This window comes from Medicago sativa, chromosome 2 (genome assembly GCF_051527215.1).
Source record: "Medicago sativa cultivar Bolivia chromosome 2, Bolivia_mono, whole genome shotgun sequence".
Taxonomy (NCBI): domain Eukaryota; kingdom Viridiplantae; phylum Streptophyta; class Magnoliopsida; order Fabales; family Fabaceae; genus Medicago; species Medicago sativa.
The window spans coordinates 38159996-38185408 of NC_140750.1; the positions used below are offsets into that span (position 1 = coordinate 38159996).

The 25413-nt window shown below is 33.1% G+C and overlaps 1 long non-coding RNA gene across 3 annotated transcripts; it reads right to left on the reverse strand.

Moving 5' to 3' along the window:
• Positions 1 to 509: 509 nt before the first annotated feature.
• On the reverse strand, positions 510 to 24543 carry LOC146946723 (uncharacterized). 3 transcript variants are annotated; one of them, XR_015026804.1, is made up of 7 exons: positions 24445 to 24543; positions 24034 to 24135; positions 21798 to 22082; positions 21458 to 21538; positions 1446 to 1570; positions 939 to 1100; positions 510 to 841 (listed from the first exon to the last, which is right to left on the reverse strand). It is a non-coding gene; the product is annotated as an uncharacterized LOC146946723 (long non-coding RNA). The 3 variants fall into 3 exon arrangements; XR_015026802.1 differs by lacking the exons at positions 21458 to 21538; positions 21798 to 22082; positions 24034 to 24135; positions 24445 to 24543 and adding exons at positions 1661 to 1741; positions 1827 to 2006; positions 2669 to 2770; positions 3079 to 3276; XR_015026803.1 differs by lacking the exons at positions 21458 to 21538; positions 21798 to 22082; positions 24034 to 24135; positions 24445 to 24543 and adding exons at positions 1661 to 1741; positions 1877 to 2006; positions 2669 to 2770; positions 3079 to 3270.
• Positions 24544 to 25413: the final 870 nt, after the last annotated feature.

A 25413-nucleotide genomic window follows, 5' to 3' on the forward strand; every position in this document is an offset into this window, starting at 1 on the left:
AATTGTATTGTCGCATCACATTTGAATTGGCCAATATCAAGTGACATTATGTCACACAAGTGCAATCCCATTTAGTCCTAATTGATATAATTTCTTGCAATATCCTAAATTAAAGATATACAAATAATTCACCTAAACTACTTCTCCAAATTAAGCTTTTTGAAGTGATAAATGCTTTAAGCATCACCAATGTTCTTTCGACACAATGTCCTCGGTTGATCCGTTTACTGAATCTTGATCGCTACAAAGAGGGCTAACTCTACCGACTTTGATTGATATAATATAATCTCGATTGTTTTTAAAGTGTGATTGTTTATTGGTAAGTTTTTTTTTTTTTTTTTGAATGGCTTGTTTATTGGTAAATTAGTTCCATACAAAGTGATCTAGATATTCTTCTCCAGAAAACAAGTGATCAAAGATATTTGTAGCTATAAATTTCACCTTCACTTTAAATGATAAGTCAATAGTAAAGGTGGACTATTGACTCATCAATTGTAGCTATAAACAAGTGATCTTTAAATGATGAATACTTTCCACAAAAGAAGCATACTTGGTTATGGTTTGTCATGAAAATCACTCGGTTGAAATTAGGATTATACATTGAAGCTAAGCTAGATAGGTTGTTGTTGATTTATTTATAGTCTATAAAGAGCTCTAACCGACATTTACAAATAATCTTAGTGAAGAACCACTATATTTATGAACCTAAAGATTCCAGTTATCAGTACATTCTAGCAGCAAGGAATGCAGTAAATTTCATATTCTTCAAAAATACTTTAATGATCATCATAACCAGCAACGCTCCTTGGTGCTCCTAGGCCAACGGAAGAGCAACCAAGCCCTTCAAAATCCCAAAAAAAAAAAAAAAAGTAAGATCAGATCAAAGCACCAGTGGTTTACATCCGAATATATTATCATTTGCATAATAAAATCCTTACCTCCATTCAACAAAAGCACCAATGGTTTTGAAGCTGGATCGGTCTTTGCCTCGACGAAATAATAGAAAAGTTTTCTATCTTGGATTTCATCCATAGTAATGTAATTTGCATACCGGTCAAAATCTACTTTTGGCTGATCAGGTAAAGTTACCTTACTAGTCTCTGAAGATTATTAACATAAAAGCAAAAATTAGTGACAAAAATGACAGAGATAAGCTTAAGCTAACAATGAGTGTAAGTAACTATTAGGCAGAACACTGTAACAGAAGAGAAATATTGGTATTAGCATTAAATACAAAACTGGACAAAATGAACTAAACGGATGAAATAAAATCAACTAGAATGAAATTACTGTTCTATTGAGATGGAACAAACAAAATTTGTTGCTACATTTTATATCCTTCAAATTGGACCACAGAAAAAAAAAATCTAGAAATGAAATTGAACCACAGTATTCTTCTAAACTCCACCCCTTTTATAACATAAATAATTGAATAGTAAACGTACGGACTACAGGTCGACCAATGTGAGATCCCTACAACGTTGTTGTGAAGAGCTTTGTGGACATCTTATCTATTCAAGTATTTTGCAATGTGGTCTTCTAGACAAACTTCCATCTTCTTTCCAGAATGCTAAATCAAAGATTAAGGCAGGCGCATAAGAATATATATGAACAGAAAACGAAAGGAAGAATAAAAAAAAAATGCATCAAGTGTATATACCGGATGATGCAGCCTATCTGCATGTAGGAAATCTAGACACACATCGGAGGTTACATCGAAGGTATCAATGAACCTGCTAGTCTGTTCATAAAGGATAAAGCTTATGTTAGAGTTTGAGCTTCTAATTTCAAGAGAAGAAATTTAGAAATATTATATATCTACCAACCGATGTTGTGACTTCGTCATACACATCAGAGCAGATGGTACTGATATTACCAATTTGTTCCTGCCGTTTGAATATGGAGAAATTGCAACTTTTGGTGAATGTGGAATCCCCTATAAGGCCATGTGACCACGGATATTCAGCTCTATAATCCGTGTCAAAATCCAAAAGAGAATTCCCAATCTGCAATTGTAAACACAGGAATCAACATTATCAATATTATAAAACATTCATATTTTTTAGTCTATAATAATTAGAAAATACTCATGTGTGCACCTACCGCAATACCCTTCAGGTCAATGTTGGGTTGGGGGTAAGGTAGCATTAATCAACGGTGATTCGACGTAACAAAAATACTAATAATTTATTTAACAAAGATATACCACCTACCTGTGACTATCACTTCAAATTTTCCCTTATTTTTTTTCTTTCAAATATCAATTATTATATATTAATATTTTTAGTTTAGATTATAATAAATTTATAATAAATTTGGTGGGAGTCTGAGAGATGATTATCTAACTCAAACAAAAAAACATGACATGAATATATTTAGACGTTTTCCTATATATATAATCTGACATTATATATAAAAATAGAAACGATAAGACGTTATTTAGTCTTGATATGCAGCAAACTAATGTGAAACAGTATAGGGATATCGTTGAGCATCGTATTATGAATTTTGGTACCACAAATTTCGTGATTTTTTTACAATCAAAAAGGGAGAAATTAAGGAAAAAGGTTCATAAATAAATTAATATATTTTTTTTTGACAAAAAAAAATCAATACATGTATCTCCCTAAAAAAATAAAAATAAAAAATCAATACATGTATCACTAACCTTGCAATTTCATACGTGTATCTCCACCACTGAAAGCTACCCTTTGTTAGGGATTATTATCACTTTTTTTCTTCTTTTGAACACAATTAGAGAAGACATAACCTGAATAATAATAATAATTAATCAATTACAGTCTCTCATAAAACCTTATTTTGAAATTAAAATATTTGATTTAAATTACTAGAAAGAAAAAAACAGCAGATAATGATATATAGAATACAAAGTAAACATTAATAAATCTCAATCCACTTGATTTCTAGACTAACAACTATAGAAAAAGCTAAAACTACCTCTGAACTAAAACAGCAACTAAGAACCAACACTTGACAAATTTAAGATCGGAAATCTTAGCAAATCAAATATGATCCGTTAATTAGTTCATTGAAAGAGAGTGGGAGAGGTGTATATACCTGCAGGAGTGAGGAATACATACTGGGAGATGGAGGGTGGGAGAGAGTGGTGAAATGAGAAGTAGGAGTGATGTTGTGTTATCCGAAAATGAGATGCTATGAATGAGATGTTATGCAGAAGAGCAGAAGAGACCCATGTTATAAGAGAGTGGAAGAAAGAAGAAAATGAATGAATTATAAGGATTATTTCTCTTTTCTAATTTCATTGTTATACTACTAGTAAGTATTTATAGGGAAACGTGACGTGAGTAGGTTCTATTTCTAATCTCAGCTAGATTTTTCGTTGCGATAGTCCTGAATAAAAAGTATGCCTTATTTTTTTATGATGTAAACAGCGATAGTCCTGAATAAAAAGTATGCCTTATTTTTTTATGATGTAAACAAAACGTTATACTTTTGTAGGGAAACGTGCAATATTACAAAGTATTTTATTTTTCTTATGATGTAAACAAAATGTTATATACTCTATAACTTTTAGTTTTTTTTTTTTAAAGAGTTACTTTTAATTGTTTTAACCAAGTGTAATATTGCACGTCTTAGATAAACATTTTAGATTATTTATTAAAAAATAGTTAAATCTCGTTAAGATAAGAACTACCCAACTACAATAGGAAAAATATTAACTTAAAAAATATATAAAGGAAATATGAATTTTTGAGATAAATTTTTTATTATTTCAATTATATTCTCAAACAAATTTTCCTATAATAATATTATATTGGTTGTGTCCTTGAAAATTTTCCTATAATTTATGTTATATTTGTTATATTGGTGTGTAATTGAAGGAAATATATATATATATATATATATATATATATATATATATATATATATATATATATAGACACACACACACACACACACTTTGTTGCGATGTAAGTCACATACATTTATACATATAATTTTAATCAAAATTTAAATTTCATAAAAAAAAATATTCTTAATAATTTATATGTGTTAGCGTAATACGAGTGGACAGACAAACACTAATTATATGTCGTATAAATACAGTCATCGTCATCGGTTAGTTTAGAACAAAAAATACTCTAAATTCTTATTGAAAATGACCCACAACCGAATTAAGAATGAGTCAAATCAACTTATTATTTTATAGGTGGTAAGATTTTTTTTTCTCTTTCAGAAAGTGTATTTGATTGAAATGTTGACACATTTATTAAAAATAATAATTAAAGTAAAGAGTATAATTGAAAGAGAAAAAATATTATGCAAAGAAATGGTATCTTTGATCATCCGTTTGTTACATATGATAAAAAAAGAAGTTGATATTCAATAATTTAAAAATTAATTTGAAATGTTGTTTTATTTTTTATTTTTTTGGTTACAAAAATGTTGTTTTATAATAGTACACTCAAATTAGAAAACTAGATTTTTGAAGTTTTATTTTTTCACACACCTTATCTCTCTCACATAACAAACAAATGTCAATAGTTTAAATGTTGTACATAACTTTTTTAACAATTGTAAAGCAAAATAAAAACTTTTTCCAATTTCACATTAATCAAAATTTAACTTTCTTCTTCACTTAAGCAAAATCTAACTTTCCTCAACTTCTTTGATAAACATTTAGGCTTCAATTATGACTTCAACCAATATTAAATTTATTCTGTGACAATTTGAATATTGAAATTACTGCACTAAAAATGGAAACGATTACATATGATCATTGTTGACGTCAACCCTTGCCCCACAAGTCGACACACCTCCAAACTAAGGCACCACTCCAGTGCCGTAGAGGATATTGAGCCATGCCCTTCGAGCCAATGAGTTTTTGCCCATTGACACCAAAAGGCATCCTCTTGAACCAACAGCTGAGGTCACAATTTCTAAGAGAATTAAAAGAGTTGATACTATCACCGTTAACTTGGAATTTTATGAAATTCATGACACATAACAAATAGTTGTATCGGTTGTAAACTTAAAATGAGTTCGTCCCGTAAACGTAGCTCAGTTGGTAACTATCAGGGACAATATTTGCAGGGGCTGGGATTCGAACCCCAGATTCCCCACTTCTCCACACTTTAAATAATGTTTGGACACACATGCATAAAATATTATCCTCAAAATACTTCTTTATGAATGTGTGTCCACACATACATAAAATATTATCTTCAAAATACTTCTTTGTAAATGTGTGTCCAAACACTATTTATTTTATACTGTGACCGTATCAGAATTGCTCACTCAAGATTGTGTTTAATTTCAATCATTTGTGTCTTCTTTTTTTAAGGGAATCGTCTCTTGATGAACCAGATCAATTCACAAATTAAATTTTATTTACGGGCGAAATAGTTTAGCTTCTGAAATTTCAAACGCAATATGTTTTTTTTTCTTTCGGAAACACACAATAGATAAAAGACATCGTACAAAAATAAATTTTTATTCCCTAAAGAAAAAATAGATTTTTATGTTATTAGGTAATACACTCCTAGTCAAATTGAGCACATTGGAAGGGTAACTTATCGTAGCAGGCAGCGTATGAGAATAAAAATTGTCCGAAAAATCCCTAAAAGAAAATTGCCAGTAAAAGAAAAAGAAAAAAGAATCACTCTTTTTTTATTACAGACAAAAAAAAGTCACTCTGATGTGCAAAGAGTGAAAATATTTTTCCCTTTCATGTGCTCTTTAATTTTGTTAAATTAACTAACATTACAGGAGAAAAAAATTAATAAATATATATCATATTTTTGAATAAAACGTTTAATGAAAAGCCTCTAAACAAAACTAACGAAGAGAATAATTCCCCATTATATGATGTCCACCAAAACCTTCTCATTAGTCATTATCACAAATTCCCAATTTTATATCCACCAAAGAAAAGCTAATTGTTAGGTAAGGCTACAAATATGGTAAAAAGGAAACTCTATGTATTCCAATCTTTAGCTAGTTAGAACGACCACTTACAATGTGTTTGATTATTGGCCCATGAATTGATGTTTTTCCTTCAAACATGATTTATGACTAGTGCTTCACCACTTTTCCCATTCATGGAAAATTCCAGCTTGCAATGAAGGACAAGTAAATGCAACTTTTTGTTTAACTAAAGTTGTATAAAGAATCATCGTATCATGTTATTAGATGAACAAAAAATTAATTTTGAGTGTGAAATATATATAGAGTGTGGGCAAATACAACGTACAACCGAGTTAAATTTAAAGTTATGACAAAATCATGTTCTTAGACATACCAAAAAGTGTGTTTTTTGAGGAGAGAAACTAGAGAGATGAGCTCTGAGTTTGTCTTCTCCGCTCAAGGTGAACCAAGCTTGCAACATACCAAAAAGCCACCCGACCCACCCAAAACCAAGATATCATTCCGTGATAAGCTATTAGGATCCCCAAATGAAAGTCCAGTACGTGAGAAAGAAGATATGATCGAGAAAAAACTCGTCCGCATTGAGCTAGAGAATGGTAACCGTCTCCTTCCTAAGGTTTATTTGGAGCCTACGATCTTCCAAGAGTTATGCACCCCATGGAAAGATGCTCTGGTAGTCAAATTGTTGGGGAAAAACCTCGGCTATAACACGATGAAAGATCGCCTTCAAAAAGTTTGGAAGCTTCAAAGTGGATTCGAAATTATGGATAATGATAATGGCTTCTATATGGTTAAGTTCGATCAAGAAGCAGACAAGGAAAAAGTTATCACTGGAGGGCCTTGGATGATTTTTGATCATTGCTTAGCGGTCACACACTGGTCTCCGGAATTTGCATCACCAGAAGCCAAGGTTGAACGCACAGTGGTTTGGGTACGTTTTCCTGGCTTAAATCTTGTATATTACGACGAAAGCTTTCTTCTAGCCATGGCTTCGGCGATTGGTCGTCCCATTAAAGTTGACACAAATACGCTAAAAGTTGAAAGAGGGAAATTTGCTCGGGTTTGTGTCGAAGTTGATTTAACAGTGCCAGTTGTCGGAAAGATATGGGTGAATGGCCACTGGTACAAGATTCAATACGAAGGGCTACATTTAATTTGTACTAACTGTGGTTGCTACGGTCATTTGGGACGAAGCTGCACTCAAATCCCATCCAAGACGGACAATGATAAGCATCACCAACATCAAGCCACCACCAACCACCATGAACACAGCCACCAGGATGCTCAGCGTGTTTCAGCCGCCAATCAAAGCCAATCAATTCCTCCCAACAGTAACGGAAATGATGTTATTGCAAATAATCACGAGGGGACAAGCAATAAAGGGGGAATATTGAGTATTAATGAAGGGCCCACCGATCTACATGGAGAATGGCTTTTGGTTACAAGGAGAAAAAAATCTTCCAATGGTCAGCAGTCAAACACTAACAAAAACCGTTTCTCTCCCCTATACATGACCCACCAAAGTAAACCAACAAATTTCCCTTTAAAACACAATCCACATGAGGTCCCACGTGCAAGCAAAACAAATTCTGATACAAAAAGGCGCCGCCAGGACACTGAATATGATGACCCAATCCTCAAAAGTCCAACCACCAATCCCAAAACCAATCAACACGGCCCCACAAAGTACCTCAATCATAAAACCATTCATGGACCTATCATTGAGCCTGTCATGACAGCCGCAACTAGACCCACAAAAAGCCACCAATCAAAAATTAGCAAGACCCCACTTCAAGAAAACCAGCGTTTCACTATAAACCACACCCAACAAGCTATTTACAAATTTGCCACTACCAACATCAGTACACCTACTCGCCAGGAACACACCAGTAAAAATAATGAACCTCCCTCCATCACTGAACTGGATGATGAAACTATGTCTGGGCAAGATATTGTTGATCCAAATCAAGTGAATGCAGCACCTACTAAAGAGCAGCTTGAGACCTCCAATGACAGTAAGGAGGACATGGTAACTTAGTCTTTTCTTCCAAAGTTTCCTTTCCATCTTTCGTTGTTATGGAAGCTCTACTTGATACTTCAATCCTCTCTTGGAATATCAGAGGGGCTCACAATAACAATGCAAGAAGGCAACTAAAGGATTTAATAAGAAAGTATAGCCCTACTTATATTGCTATCTATGAAACTCATACCCCTTTTGCTAACCTCTCCTCCTTTTGGATTAACAATGGTTACACTCCAGTTCATGTTATCGAAGCTAATGGCCACTCGGGAGGCATTTGGCTTATGATACAAACTGCTGCTACCAACACCACAACTGTCCTTGACTATAACCAATACTCTATCACTTTCACTATAAGCCGCAACAATGCTACCACCATTTGTACTTGCGTTTATGCAAGCCCTAACCACACTATGCGCAACAATTTTTGGAGCTATCTAGCCACTATCAGTCATACTTTTACCGGACCGTGGATGCTTATTGGTGATTTTAATGAAACTCTTCTACCAAGTGATCAGAGAGGTGGCATTTTCCAACACAATAGAGCAGCCCAATTTTCAACCTTCATGGACAGATGCAACCTTCTTGACATTACTACAACCGGAGGTCGTTTCACTTGGCACCGCAATCAAAATGGTATCAGAATCCTCTCCAAAAAGCTAGATAGAGGTCTTTCCAATGTTGATTGGCGAATTTCTTTTCCGGAAGCTTTTGTTGAAGTGTTATGTAGATTGCACTCAGATCATAATCCTCTTCTTCTCCGCTTTGGTGGCCTTCCTCTTGCTAGAGGACCTAGACCTTTCCGCTTTGAAGCTGCTTGGATAGACCACAAAGATTATGAGAATTTGGTAAGAAACTCTTGGAACTCTTCCAATCACAACACCATCACTGCTTTAAATATTGTCAAAGAAAATTCCATCACCTTCAATCAAGATGTCTTTGGCAATATTTTTAAAAGAAAAAAGCATGTGGAGAGTAGGCTGAAAGGCATCCAAAATTACCTTGAGAGAGTGGATTCTACTAGACACACTCTTTTAGAAAAGGAGCTTCAGAAAGAATATAGTCATATCCTTTTTCAAGAAGAGATGCTTTGGTACCAAAAATCCAGAGATATGTGGGTTAAATTCGGTGACAAAAACAGTGCCTTTTTCCATACCCAAACCATTATCCGTAGAAAAAAGAATAAAATTCACACCCTCCAACTCCCTAATGGCATTAGGACCACAGATAGTGATATCCTTCAAGATGAAGCCCACAAATACTTCAAAAATTTCTTTACCAGCAGCCAACCACAACATAGCCGCCTTTTCAACCTTGGCAATCACCCCCTCATTGATGATCTAGGCATCAATTCCCTAACTAAACCCGTCACTAAAATTGAAGTCCTAGCCGCCCTTAACTCTATGAAACCTTACAAAGCTCCGGGCCCAGATGGCTTCCAATGCATCTTTTTCAAACAGTACTGGCACATCGTTGGAGATGATATCTTCAACTTGGTGCAAACGGCATTCCAAACAGGTGCTTTTGACCCCACAATTGCCGACACCCTCATTGCACTTATCCCTAAAGTTGACCCACCAAATACCTACAAAGACTTCCGACCAATTAGCCTCTGTAATGTTGTTTACAAGCTAATCACCAAAGTCTTGGTTCACCGTCTCAGACCGATACTTAATGTTATTATTGGTCCCTATCAAAGCAGTTTTCTGCCTGGTAGGGGCACCACTGACAACTCTATTGTTTTGCAGGAAATTGTTCATTTCATGAGAAGGACAAAAAAAAGAAAGGTTATGTGGCTTTTAAGCTGGACCTAGAAAAGGCTTTTGACAATGTCAACTGGGAGTTCCTTCATAACTGCCTTATTGATTTTGGTTTCCCAGACATCACCATCAAACTTATCATGCACTGTGTGACATCTTCCAACTTCTCTGTTTTATGGAATGGCAACAAGTTACCGCAATTCAAGCCTACTCATGGTCTTCGCCAAGGTGATCCTCTCTCGCCATATCTCTTCATCTTGTGTATGGAAAAACTTTCAGCAGCTATCAACAATGCAGTTAGTCAAAGGAAATGGGAACCTATCAGAATCAATAACACTGGACCTCAACTCTCTCATCTCCTCTTTGCGGATGATGTCCTTCTCTTCATCAAGGCTAAAAGCTCCCAATTCAAAGTTGTATCAGAGATCTTTGATGGTTTCAGTAAAGCATCAGGATTGAAAATAAATCTCTCTAAATCTAGAGCTTTCTTCTCTTCGGGTACTCCGCAAGCTAAAATTCACAAGCTCACCGCAATTTCTGGTATCCGCAGCACCACCGCTCTTGATAAATACCTCGGCTTCCCAATCCTTAAGGGGCGGCCTAAGAGAAGTGATTTTTTATTTATCATCGACAAATTGCAAAACAGGTTGGCGTCTTGGAAAGGCAAACTTCTCAACAAAGCAGGAAGGCTAACACTCGCCTCTTCAGTCTTATCTTCCATTCCAACTTACTACATGCAACTTAGTTGGCTTCCCCAAAATATTTGCGATAACATTGATCAGACAACTCGCAATTTTATTTGGAAAGGGAATACTAGTAGAGGTGTTCATCTAGTTAATTGGAAAAAAGTGGCAAGCCCAAAGCTAACAGGGGGGCTAGGCATTAGAGCAGCTAGAGATGCAAACACTGCCCTTCTAGGGAAGCTGGTATGGAATATGGTGCAAAACACAGACAAACTTTGGGTAAACATTCTTTCCAGCATTTATTCTAATGGTTCTAAGTTCCTTTTCGACGCTTCAGCCCATCACAATAATTCGCCTACTTGGTCCTCTATAATCCGTGCTAAAAATGTCCTTAAAACCGGCTACATATGGAGAGCAGGTTCAGGTCATTCTTCCTTCTGGTATAGCAATTGGAGTAATCTCGGTGTCCTTGGTATTCAGGTTCCTTTTGTCGACATTCATGATATTCATCTCTCCGTCCATGATGTTATTACAAATGATGGCCAGCACACGCAATCTCTCTACACCATCCTCCCGACGGATATCGCAGATGCAATTAACAACGTTCGATTAAGCTTTAACTCGTCACTTGTGGATGCTTACATCTGGCCTCACCAAAAAAATGGAATTTACTCTGCAAAAAGCGGCTACAGCTGGCTAATTGCTCAACATGATTCTGAAATTCAAGCGTCTAACTCATGGGGTTGGATTTGGAGATTAAAAGTCCCCAAAAAACTCAAATTCTTGATTTGGTTGGCTTGTCACAATGCTGTCCCCACTTTGACCTTGCTCCATCACAGGAACATGATTAACTCGGCGATTTGTTCTAGATGCGGTGACCAAGAAGAAACTTTATTTCACTGTCTGAGGGATTGCAAATTTTCTGCTGCCATTTGGAGAAAAATCGGTTTCTTTTCTGTGAATTTTTTCTCTGCTGTTTCGATTATTGATTGGCTAAGAGAAGGTGTAAATTGCCCGCGATCAGCAGCATTTCTGGCAGGTTTATGGTGGATTTGGCGTCACAGGAACAGCATGTGCCTCGGCAACGTAATCATGTCTGAAACTCAGCTCAGTATCAATATTTACAACACGGCAGATAGCATCAGTTCAGCCTTCCGTAAAATAGCAGTTGCTGCTCCCCCTCCTAGGCTAATTCGTTGGAATAATAACAACGTTACGGGCACTATTTTGAATGTTGATGGCAGCTGTTGCGGAGATCCGGTTCGTGCAGGTTTTGGAGGTGTTTTACGCAACAATACAGGGACTTACATAGCTGGTTTTTCAGGATATATCAGCCACTCTCAAGACATCCTCTATGCGGAACTTACAGCGCTTTATCAAGGTCTAAAGCTGGCTATTAGTTTCAATTTTGGCGAAGTGACTTGCTACTCGGATTCCATTCTCACTGTCAATCTCATTAAGGAGGAGTTAAATCATTTTCATGTCTATGCGGTGCTTATACAAAATATCAAAGACCTCATGAGCTCAAGGCCTTACTCTCTCCTCCATTCGCTCAGAGAAGGCAATCAGTGTGCAGACTTCATGGCTAAGCTTGGAGCTTCGAATGATGTTGACTTGACCATCCACTCTTCTCCACCGGAGGACCTGCAGCCTCTGTTGAAGACAGATGAATTACGAACCTGTTTTCTAAGGCACTAGCCTTGTTTTTTCTTTCCTTCTTGTCTGTTTTTTCGTTTCTGTTTTATCTTTAGCATTGTAACCAAAAAAAATCATGTTCTTAGACTCTTGTAAAAAGCCGATATAGTTAGGTTTAGGTAGAGAAAGTTGTGATCAACTGAATCAAGTTTTTTGTCTACTTTGTTATAGCACTTTTTTTATTCAAAACAATTATTTTAATTTTTAAATTAAATATTTCTAGGTTTGTATGATGGAGAGTAGAGAGAATGAGTGTTAGAAGAGAAATTATGCGTGGAGAATGCATAGTATTGTTGTGGTTAAACATCAATCAAAAAAGTAAATATTCGTTGTCCACCATAGACCATTTGATGCAAATGGTCCATATTAAAATTTGTCATTTTTGGACAACCACTTGTGTAAATCAGAAAAGGAAAACTACATGAACAAGGAAATGGGAATCAATTCCCATATACGTACACAAAGAGAAGTTGTACTAAAACCACTTAGTCTATAGTGGGTTAATGCTAGAAGACCTATTTAAAGTCACTCTTCTTGCTTTGGCTCTTATAATTGGTAGAGGTTAAAGTAAAAATAACAAAAATATTCTTCTTCCTCTATTCTTTCACACTTAGATTTTTAGGCATTTATTTACAAACAAGCAATAACTTAGCACAAGATAATTAAAAACAAGAGGTTCTTATGGAATATCATAGATGTTTAGGGTGCTAACACCTTCCCTTTGCGTAACCAACCCCTGAACCTTTAATCTATTATAGGGTTATTCTTTCTTTTCTCCTTTTCCTTGGAATAAAATAAAAGATCCGTGGTGAGTCAAATTTGTGATTCAAGACTAATCTAATAGCTTGATATCCAAAAATCACCGCGACAATACGCCTTTGGGGTAGCCCTGTGTGCAAGGTTGTCATCTTCATTGTATACCTTCATTTTTTTTCAATCTTTATTCATTTGAATCTGTTTTTACACCACATTTTAGGAATTTTTTCTTGCTCAAAGATAGAATCTTAACATATTACCCTTGTTAAGTCCTTGGATTTTATTACTCAATTGTAACTATGAGAAGCTACTTCCACAAACAATGTTATAATTTAAAATTGATTTTTGGGTATGAATATGATCACGATTTAAACCACAACTATCTGCATTTCAAACCAGTCCTTGTAACTAAATATGCACATCATACAATTTGAACCATAATTTCAATTTATATGAAATTATAGCATGAACACATTACAACACATATTTGGGACCATCTCAGAATCTCAAAATGTTATACTAAAATTTTTGAAAATGAAAAGTGATTGAAACTAATTTGGCTAACAGTATTAGAAATTAAAAAAAAAATTATTATTAAAGTTTCATGATCAAGCATATTGTATAGCGATAGCTCAAAGTTGTATGCCTAACTATCACATGTTTTCCATATTTCTTTATTTCCACACTAATGGGAAGAAAATGTATGCCTATGTTGTTTCTTCATTTATAGGGTGGCATTAATAGATGATTGTAGGTGGATGGCAAAGATTAGAAGTCACAAGTTTACTTCTTTAATATTTCTCTTTAATACTAGCATCTTAATGAAGGAGGTTTATGGACCACAACATATATAGGATTTGTTGTTTACGTATTTAAAAATCAGAAACTACTACCGAAGAAATTACCGGGTTGAGGCACGACCAGACCGCTCTTTTTAAGACGTTTTGCGGCACTATCTAAGTTTGTGCAAGGTAGACTAACAATCGCGCCACCTCTAGGATAAAACATCCCAGTTCACTGTTCAATTACGTACTGCACAATATGTAATTGTTCGAAAATATATATCCGGAACTTTTCGGATACGCGTTTTGGAGGTCACCCCACCCTTATATAAACACTTGCTAGACAGCTCACCAATGTGGGACATTTTTAAGTCACATGACACACTAGTTCTTACCTTGTGTTTTTCTATCCAACTTTCACTAGAATCAACTAGTGTTCCAACAGGATTGCATCGGATTCCTAGTAAAAAGCTCATAAAGATGGCTTGGGTAGAGAAAGCTGAATCAAATTTTTAATCGATTTCGTTTTACTTTTTTCCATTCAAAACTATACTTTCCTTTTTAAAATTTATTGGTTTGTATGTTTAATTTTTTGAAAATATAGAACAAAAAAATAAAATAAAAAAATCAATAATAAAACAAGTTATTATGGCGAATTTAAATACTAGCTAACATTAATGGTTAGTATATGGAGCAGTATAATGTGGCTATTATGTATGGTCACTTTCTTTTGTAGTTTAAAAATAGGGAGAATCGAAAAAAGGGGAAGAAGGGGTTGGGGTTGGATTGGGGTGTTGGGTCAAAATATGATGGAAGTGGTCCTTCCCATGAACTATTATGTTTGTGACATATTAACATGTTTATCTATGAGTGGTTTACTCATCAAATTATCACATACTACTACGTCATAAGCTTGCGTTGCGTAGTTTGAATCGCGTGAAGGGGTTTAAACTAGCAATTTCGGTATTACCAATTAAGTTAAGCATCATTTGTAATAGGATAGTCTAAATGGTGGTTGTTAATTAGCCAACAAAGAATTAAATCCAATGTTCTTGAGATGACAATGTTATGATGAACGAGTACGTGGACACAAAAGAAAATATAGAATTAGGACTCTGAAAATCAAAGAAAAAGTTGTGGTAGCACCAATTAAAGAAAAGATGATGTAGTTTAGGCTATATTATGGTTTGGGCATGCATGGAGAAAACTTGTAGAAGCCTTGGTAAGGAGTGTTAATTGGATGGAGTATAGCCAAATCGTAAGAGTTGGAGAGAGATCATGGACAACTATAAGTCATATCATTAAGAGAGAAACTTATATACCAATCTGTTCCAATTAAAATTTTATATATCAAAATGAATCTTGTAATGAGTGAGTGACTCATATGATTCATGATGCCTACCTATCACATGTTTTCCACATTTCTTTATTTGCACAAGATGGGAAAAAAATGTATGCCTATGTTGTTTCTTCTTTTATAGGATGGTATTAATAGATGATTGTAGGTGGACGACGGGGATTGAAAGTCACAAATTTACTTAAATATTTCTCTTTAGTACTAGCATTTTAATGAAGGAGGTTTATGGACCACAACATATATTGGATTGCATTAGATTCTTAGTAAACCATAAGGCCAAAATAGGGAGTTTTGCCACCAAGGCAGCAACACACTAACCTTGATTATGAAGACCAATATGCTTAATTGTAGGATAGTACCCAACTAAACAAGTAACACTTTTTTTTTAAACATAAGCAAGTAACATTTTGACCACATGGATAAATGTCACCATATCCTTGAACGGTGTCCCCAACAAGAGCTTAAAGGAATATATGTATGAGTATCCATTAATTAGAACAAGTAATGTCATAATAACTATCAATCTAATTGTTTCAGCCACCTTTGGATATTATTTACCAGCACTGCACCTATAGCATGTCCATACAAAAAGGGTTTGCATTGCATGGCAACATAATTGCACCGGTAGGTCAAAATCACATTAATTAATTGCATGAAGATATTTCTTTTATTAACTTGAGATATATCTTTAACTTGAAGTATATGTGTTATAGAATTCCTTTAGTTTGAACAAAGGACCTCTTTCTCAAACTACTTGGAATGTCTGAGCTCAACCTGGACGGTGCATTTAAACAAGCTTGTGTGTGTGTCTATATATATATATATATATATATATATATATATATATATATATATATATATATATATATATATATATATATATATATATATATTACAACATGACAAATCATTGTTTAAGCCGGGTACGCTTTGGGCTCCATCGTCACTTTCACAATGATCACAAAACAACAAAATATTACAAAAATTTTAAAAAGAAAAAGTAAAGAAAAGATTCTTTTGGTGACTTGTTACTTCACTGCAATTATTTTGTCTTGGTGACTCATTACTCCACCATTAATAATTTGACTCTACCATGATTATTTTTGACCAAAGAAAGATTCCTTTTTGATAATTGATATTGTTGCAGAGATTTTCTCTTGGTGACATAGCAATATATTATTGTGTACCTTAGCACTCAATTATTACTCAAATTATTTTGCTACGTGAGCTTTCAAGGAATCCCAAAACTCTTCTAAAATTGGTTCTTCTTCAGGTTGGGATTCTAAATTTGTAACGAGGCTCTGATACCAAAACGTGTATTGAAGTGCGGAAGCAAATAATTATGCAGAGTATGTATGGAAATAAGAGAACTTTATTATACAAGAGGAGAGGTTACAAAGAGATATGAAAACTCGGATAAGAAAAGCGTGCCTAGAATGAAAAACTAACTTCCCTTATATAGGGAAATAAGGTTCACTATTTGAACCGGTAAAAAGCTACTGTAGATTTCGGTAGCCGGTTAATAAAATAATTACAACATGACAAATCACTGTTTAAGCCGGGTACGCTTTGGGCCCCATCGTCACTTTCACAATGATCACAAAACAACAAAATATTACAAAAATTTTAAAAAGAAAAAGTAAAGAAAAGATTCTTTTGGTGACTTATTACTTCACTACAATTATTTTGTCTTGGTGACTCATTACTCCACCATTAATAATTTGACTCTACCATAATTATTTTTGACCAAAGAAAGATTCCTTTTTGATAATTGATATTGTTGCAGAGATTTTCTCTTGGTGACATAGCAATCTATTATTGTGTACCTTAGCAATCCATTATTACTCAAATTATTTTGCTACGTGAGCTTTCAAGGAATCCCAAAACTCTTCTAAAATTGGTTCTTCTTCAGGTTGGGATTCTCCTGCAATATCTTCTTCAAAATAATCTTTTGATCCTAAGGATGAAGTAGACATTCTATCTTCATTGGATGCAGCCTTGGTTGGGAAGGAACTGAAAAATTGTTTTTTCATGTATTCAAGGACACGGATCTTGATTTGATCTTCTTTTTCTTGAGGATATTTTCTCTGATAATAATTTTTAATTTCCTCTATAGGAAAGCTCTGAGAACTTTGTTCTTTATATAGGTTCACCTAATTGGGCTTAACTCACAACACCTTAATGGGCCTAACCCATTTCTATTCTTACCCAAATGTTAGTACTCACTTAACGGTAAAATGTAATAACAACGGTCAACTACCGGTAAATAAATAATTACTATACTCTCTCTAGTGACTTAGTAAAATAACCACTCTTACTAAGCACAAAAAACAATCTTTATCAAAATTACAAAATTACCCCCACTCATAAAATGACCAAAATGCCCCTAAGTCCAAAATGACTAAAATACCCTTCTAACACCGAATTCTACAAATTCCCACCAAAATACACACAAAGACAAATAATCGCATATGAGCACATATCACACATAAATAAACAATTAAATGAATCTATCGAAAAATCGGGCTGTTACATCTGTAAAATTCAGGGACTAAATAGATATTTCGCAAAATTCAAGGACGAATTTGGCCGATTTTTTAAAATTCAAGGACGAATTTGAGGTATTAGTCCAGTTACACGTCACCACACTTCAATATAACATATGTTATGAAGTGCTTGTTTTTGATTGGTTAGTTGGTGGAGTTGTGTATTGCCAACATGGATGGATAGATGGTTTGTGTTTTTTCTTTGACTAATTTATCTCTCATTGTCCACACTCTCTTTTTATTGGCTAGTTGAGGGAGTTGTGAATTGCCAACATGGATGGATGATTTGTGTTTCTTCTTTGACTAATTTTTCGCTTTACTGTCTAGTTTGATTTTTATGTGAAGTGTTTCATCCATCTTAGATTAAGTGTTTTTTTTAATTAGGTCTTAAATATACCTTGTGCTTGGGAGACGTCTTAAATTGTTAATATATTTCATTTTTTATTGTTAAAAAAAAGTATTTTTTTATTATATAATATTTAAAACTAGGTTTATTCTCTCTAAAACTAGGTTTCGAGAAATCAAATATATTCATAATTGAATATTTGTTAAATAGACTAACAATTTCTTTTTCAACGTAGACAAAGAAGCTATTTGCATTAAACTATCCTCTATTATGTTTGACTATTGATAATTTTTGTTGTTAAAAATGTTTTCTCTCTACTTTGTTGATTTCGGTGAAGAAATTTTGAGTGGTAAATTATCATTTATTTGACAGTTGGGTTTGTTTCTCCCATTTTTTTGGCTTCCTTCTCGGGTATTGAATTTGATTCAACTTCACCTTCCGAACCAACTTAATGACCTACAAAATCAAATACGTCAATAGGGTTTGATCCTCTAAAATTCCGATTAAACAAAGAGCGAGAATCAACCAAAATGGAAAGGGTTAAATATGGTTTTGGTCCCTATAAATATACAAACTTTTCGTTTTAATCCCTCTAAAAATTTCTTTCAACTTTTAGTCCCTATAAAATTTTCAATCACTACTTTTGGTCCCTATTTTTAAGTTAATTTTTTGTATTTTTTAATGATATTGTGCAGAAATGTGTAGAATATTGTAAAAAAAATTCCCCCAAAAAATTAGAATTTTTTAACAAAACATAAATTAATTATGAATTTTTAACAGTCAAACATATAAAAATTCATATTAAATTCATATTTTGTTAAAAAATTCTAATTTTTTTTGGGAGAGATTCTTATAATATTATGAATTTGTCTGCAAAATTTTATTCAAAAATATGTATTCTACATATGAGTTTAATTTAAAAGAGGGACCAAAAGTGAAGATGGAAAATTTGATAGGGACTAAAAGTTGAAGGAAAATTTAAGAGGGACTAAAACGAAAAATTGGTATATTTATAGGACCAAAAACATATTTAACCCAAATGGAAAAGACCTAATTCAATTTTAAGGCTGGGATGTGAAATACTTTTCTATTTCTATTTCCAGATATTAAAAATAGTGTTACAATGTGGGTAACTTTTTTTAATCAAGTTACAAAAATATCTAACTAGTAACAATTTTATCTATGTTACCGAATGTGATATATGTTAGTGAATGTACCAAACTTCTTCAAGCACCATTCCTAAATCTTGTTGCAGTACTATGTTTGTGTTCCATGAAGCCTATTACAACATGTATCAGACGTGGGTGCTCAAGTCATTTTTGCGTGGTTTTTAAAGGATATTCAAATGGATGTTATTATAAAACATATTAAGATTAAACATCAAAATGGCTACCATAACATAGACCGCATGTTAGGTGTTCAGGTTTCTAACCCTTTGGTTGCTAGTTTTGAATCTATGATATTCGAATCGAATCATAGACTTGCATGTTTAAAATCTCCGAGAGTATGATATGGCTAAACATTCAAGATTATAATAGATACCAAACCAAAAGCTACTCCATAATATAGATGCGTAAAAATTCTCTCTCATATGAAAAATATAGAATAAGAGGTTACCAACAATTAACTCATTATAAGAGAGTCTGATATGGCTAAACATTGCTTTTCATAACATATGCACACCCACATATGCACACCCGAGTTGACACATCTCAGAAAACTTTTATAACACCAAAACCAAAGTTGTGTCCCCAGCGATTATTCCGACTCCATTTGTGTACCATTAAGGAGGAAATATCATATGACATTGGCCGATTCAACTGACACATGCCAATTCAACAATTTTCTCTCACTTTTTCACTTATTATGTTTAAAAAAATTGTATTACCATGTGTCACACTTGAATTGGCCAATATCAAGTGACATTATGTCACACAAGTGCAATCCCAATTAGTCGTAATTGATTATAATTTCTTACAATATCCCCAAAATAAGCTTTTTGAAGTGATAAATGCTTTAATCATCACAATGTTCTTTCGGGCTGGGAAAATGGAGCAACATATGATATGTTGACCACCAAAAGAACATTCTAAATGTTTAGCTGATATCCCTTACGCCATGCTCTGTAGGACAATGTTGTGTTCGACACAATGTCCTCGGTTGATCCGTTTACTGAATCTTGATCGCTACAAAGAGGGCTAGCTCTACCGACTTTGATTGATATAATATAATCTCGATTGTTTTTAAAGTGTGATTGTTTATTGGTAAGTTTTTTTTTTTTTTTTTTTTGAATGGCTTGTTTATTGGTAAATTAGTTCCATACAAAGTGATCTAGATATTCTTCTCCAGAAAACAAGTGATCAAAGATATTTGTAGCTATAAATTTCACCTTCACTTTAAATGATAAGTCAATAGTGAAGGTGGACTATTGACTCATCAATTGTAGCTATAAACAAGTGATCTTTAAATGATGAATACTTTCCACAAAAGAAGCATACTTGGTTATGGTTTGTCATGAAAATCACTCGGTTGAAATTAGGATTATACAATGAAGCTAAGCTAGATAGGTGGTTGTTGATTTATTTATAGTCTATAAAGAGCTCTAACCGACATTTACAAATAATCTTAGTGAAGAACCACTATATTTATGAACCTAAAGATTCCAGTTATCAGTACATTCTAGCAGCAAGGAATGCAGTAAATTTCATATTCTTCAAAAATACTTTAATGATCATCATAACCAGCAACGCTCCTTGGTGCTCCTAGGCCAAGGGAAGAGCAACCAAGCCCTTCAAAATCCCAAAAAAAAAAAAAGTAAGATCAGATCAAAGCACCAGTGGTTTACATCCGAATATATTATCATTTGCATAATAAAATCCTTACCTCCATTCAACAAAAGCACCAATGGTTTTGAAGCTATCGGTCTTTGCCTCGACGAAATAGTAGAAAAGTTATCTATCTTGGATTTCATCCACAGTAATGTAATTTGCATACCAGTCAAAATCTACTTTTGGCTGATCAGGTAAAGTTACCTTACTAGTCTCTGAAGATTATTAACATAAAAGCAAAAATTAGTGACAAAAATGACAGAGATAAGCTTAAGCTAACAATGAGTGTAAGTAACTATTAGGCAGAACACTATAACAGAAGAGAAATATTGGTATTAGCATTAAATACAAAACTGGACAAAATGAACTAAACGGATGAAATAAAATCAACTAGAATGAAATTACTGTTCTATTGAGATGGAACAAACAAAATTTGTTGCTACATTTTATATCCTTCAAATTGGACCAGAGAAAAAAAAAATCTAGAAATGAAATTGAACCACAGTATTCTTCTAAACTCCACCCCTTTTATAACATAAATAATTGAATAGTAAACGTACGGACTATAGGTCGACCAATGTGAGATCCCTACAACGTTGTTGTGAAGAGCTTTATGGACATCTTATCTATTCAAGTATTTTGCAATGTGGTCTTCTAGACAAACTTCCATCTTCTTTTCAGAATGCTAAATCAAAGATTAAGGCAGGCGCATAAGAATATATATGAACAGAAAAAGAAAGGAAGAATAAAAAAAAATGCATCAAGTGTATATACCGGATGATGCAGCCTATCTGCCTGTAGGAAATCTAGACACACATCGGAGGTTACATCGAAGGTATCAATGAACCTGCTAGTCTGTTCAAGAAGGATAATGTTTATGTTAGAGTTTGTGCTTCTAATTTCAAGGGAAGAAATTTAGAAATATTATGTATCTACTAATTTAAAATACTTGGGAACCTTGCCGTCAACAGTGCATCCAACACACCCTGAATTTCCTTCACACTAAATTAAACATACACACTTCACACTAGACAACTTTAAACACATAATACTACAAACACACTTTATTTTAAACATTTTAAATGCATCACACTCTACAACCATAATTTCTTACTTTTTAGTTTTCACTTTGAGATTGATAGTCACGTTCCTTTCTTTGTGGACTCTATCATTCCTTTGTTTTGCAAGATTGTTTGTCATGATAAAACCTTTGATTAGGTCGAAATCTTGATCACGAACCCTGTCAAGAACGTGAAATTCGAGAAATTATCAATTCGTTCCTGCCGTTTGATTGAGGAGAAATTGCAGCTTTTTGTAAATCTGGAGTAGGTATGGTCATTTATGAGACCATGAGACCACGGATACTCACTGTGTCAAAATCCAAAAGAGGATTTCCAATCTGCAAGTGCAAACACAGGAATCAGCATTATCAATATTATAAAACATTCATATTTTTTAGTCTATAATAATTAGAAAATACTCATGTGTGCATTGACCGCAATACCCTTCAAGTCAATGTTCGGTTGGGGGTAAGGTAGTATTGATTAACGGTGATTCAACATAACAAAAATACTACTCCCTCCGGTCCTTATTATAAGAAAAAGTTGACTTTTTAAGTTCATAGAATAATTAATGTATCTTATTGTAAATATAGACTAGATACATCACTTATACAATGAACCAAAAAAGTCAATTGTTTCTTATAATAAGGACCGGAGGGAGTACACCAATAGGGCTTGATCTTCTAAATTTATTTAATAAAGATATACTACCTACCTGTGATTATCACTTCAAATTTTCCCTTATTTTTTTTTTCTTTCCAAATATCAATTATTATCTATTAATATTTTCTAGTTTAGATTATAATAAATTTGGTGGGAGTCTGAGAGATGATTATCTAACTCAAACAAAAAAACATGACATGAATATATTTAGACGTTTTCCTATATATATATATATATATATATATATATATATATATATATATATATATATATATATATATATATATGGTTATGATAGAAGACACCTTTTATGAAGGTGTCTTTTATCAAGTTACTCTATGAGCATTTGCGAAAAGACACCAACTTACTTTTAGGAAGGTGTCTTTTATCAAAGTTATAACTAAAAAGTGAAAATCACACCTTAAGGTGCGACTTGATAAAAGACACCATCAAAGGGTGGCTTGTAACATAACCCATATATATATATATATATATATATATATATATATATATATATATATATATATATATATATATATATATATATATATATATATTCTGACATTATATATAAAAATAGAAACGATAAGACGTTTTTTAGTCTTGATATGCAGCAAACTAAGACCATTTGCAATGGTTGTGTTGAATCTGACATTCAACAGGCAAAAGCATTGCAATGGTGTGTTTAATGTGTGTTGAATGAAGACATGGATGAGAGAGATGATGAACCCATTCAACACAATTGAAACCTGCACCGGATGCCACGCGGCGCTGCTTCATTGGCCAAAACCTGGCGCGTGTAGCACACGCGCCGACAAGGAGCGTGAGTGTGCAGAGGACGGAGAGAGAAAACGAATTCTGTGGGAAGGAGGGACAGGTGGTGCAACATGATTGGCTGTTTCAATTTTTAATCTTCTTAATGCTTTGGACTCAATTATTTCGTTGCAAATAATTTTTTTATTTTTTTATTTTTTTACTAAAATTCGTAATTTTTTTTTCTCTACAAATAGAGACTTGGATCATTTCATTTGGATACATAAACAAAAACCAAGTTTTTCACTCTCTTAATCTTATTATTTGTGTGTCGCGTGCTTAGTTTGTTGTATTACATTTTAAGTTAAGAAAATAAAAATAAATTATTTTACAAAATTTTGTTTTTCCATTTTAAACTAAAAAATAAATTGTTAATTGTATTACTTTAATTTAATTATAATCGATAATTATAATTTTATGTAATTATAAAAACAAAAATTAAATAAGAATAAGAAATAAAAAGTGGTGGGGTAGGGTGTTGAATGAAAACCATTGGAGAGTAAAAATTGAATGGATGTTGAATTAAGAGAGAGAAGATGATGTGGAGTGTTGGAAATTGAAAAAGTTGGTGTTGAATGGTGTTGAATGAGAGTAACCATTGTACATGGTCTAATGTGAAAAAGTATAGGGATTTCGTTGAGCATCGTATTATGAATTTTGGTACCACAAATTTCGTGATTTTTTTACAATCAAAGAGGGAGAAATTAAGGAAAAAAGTTCATAAATAAATCAATACATTTTTTTTGACAAAAAAAAAAATCAATACATGTATCTCCCTAAAAAAAAAAGAAAATCAATACATGTATCACTAACCTTGCAATTTCATACGTGTATCTCCACCGCTGAAAGCTACCCTTTGTTAGGGATTATTATCACTTTTTTTCTTCTTTTGAACACAATTAGAGAAGACATAACCTGAATAATAATAATAATTAATCAATTACAGTCTCTCATAAAACCTTATTTTGAAATTAAAATATCTGATTTAAATTACTAGAAAGAAAAAAACAGCAGATAATGATATATAGAATACAAAGTAAACCATTAATAAATCTCAATCCACTTGATTACTAGACTAACAACTATAGAAAAAGCTAAAACTACCTCTGAACTAAAACAGCAACTAAGAACCAACACTTGACAAATTTAAGATCGGAAATCTTAGCAAATAAAATATGATCCGTTAATTAGTTCATTGAGAGAGAGTGGGAGAGGTGTATATACCTGCAGGAGTGAGGAATACATGCTGGAGATAGAGGGTGGGAGAGAGTGGTAAAATGAGATGCTATGAATGAGATGTTATGCAGAAGAGACCCATGTTGTAAGAGAGTGGAAGAAAGAAGAAAATGAATGAATTATAATGATTTTCTAATTTCATTGTTATACTACTAGTAAGTATTTATAGGGAAACGTGACGTGAGTAGGTTCTATTTCTAATCTCAGCTAGATTTTTCCTTGCTATGGTCCTGAATAAAAAGTATTTTATTTTTTTATGATGTAAACAAAACGTTTTATTCAAAAAAAAAAAAATGATGTAAACAAAACGTTATATAACTCTATTACTTTTGTAGGGAAACGTGCAATATTACAAAGTATTTTATTTTATTTAACTTTTGTAGGGAAAGGTGCAATATTACAAAGTATTTTATTTTATTTATGATGTAAACAAAACGTTATACTCCCTCCGTCCTGAAATATCTGAGCGAGTTTGGTTTTTCACATAGATTAAAAAAAATATATAAATAAAGAGGAAAATGGAATATATTGAATTGGGAATGATGAAAGTAGTATTAATTAGAGTTATATTGTATTGGGAATGATGAAAGTTGTATTAAAAATTGAAATGACTCAATTATTTTGGGACACTTTTTTTTAGTAAATGGGTCAGATATTCCGGGACGGAGGGAGTATACTCTATAACTTTTAGTTTTTTTTTTTTAAAGAGTTACTTTTAATTGTTTTAACCAAGTGTAATATTGCACGTCTTAAATAAACATTTTATATTATTTATTAAAAAATAGTTAAATCTTGTTAAGATAAGAACTACCCAACTACAATAGGAAAAATATTAACTTAAAAATATATAAAGGAAATATGAATTTTTGAGATGAATTTTTTATTATTTCAATTATATTCTCAAACAAATTTTCCTATAATTATAATATTATATTGGTTGTGTCCTTGAAAATTTTC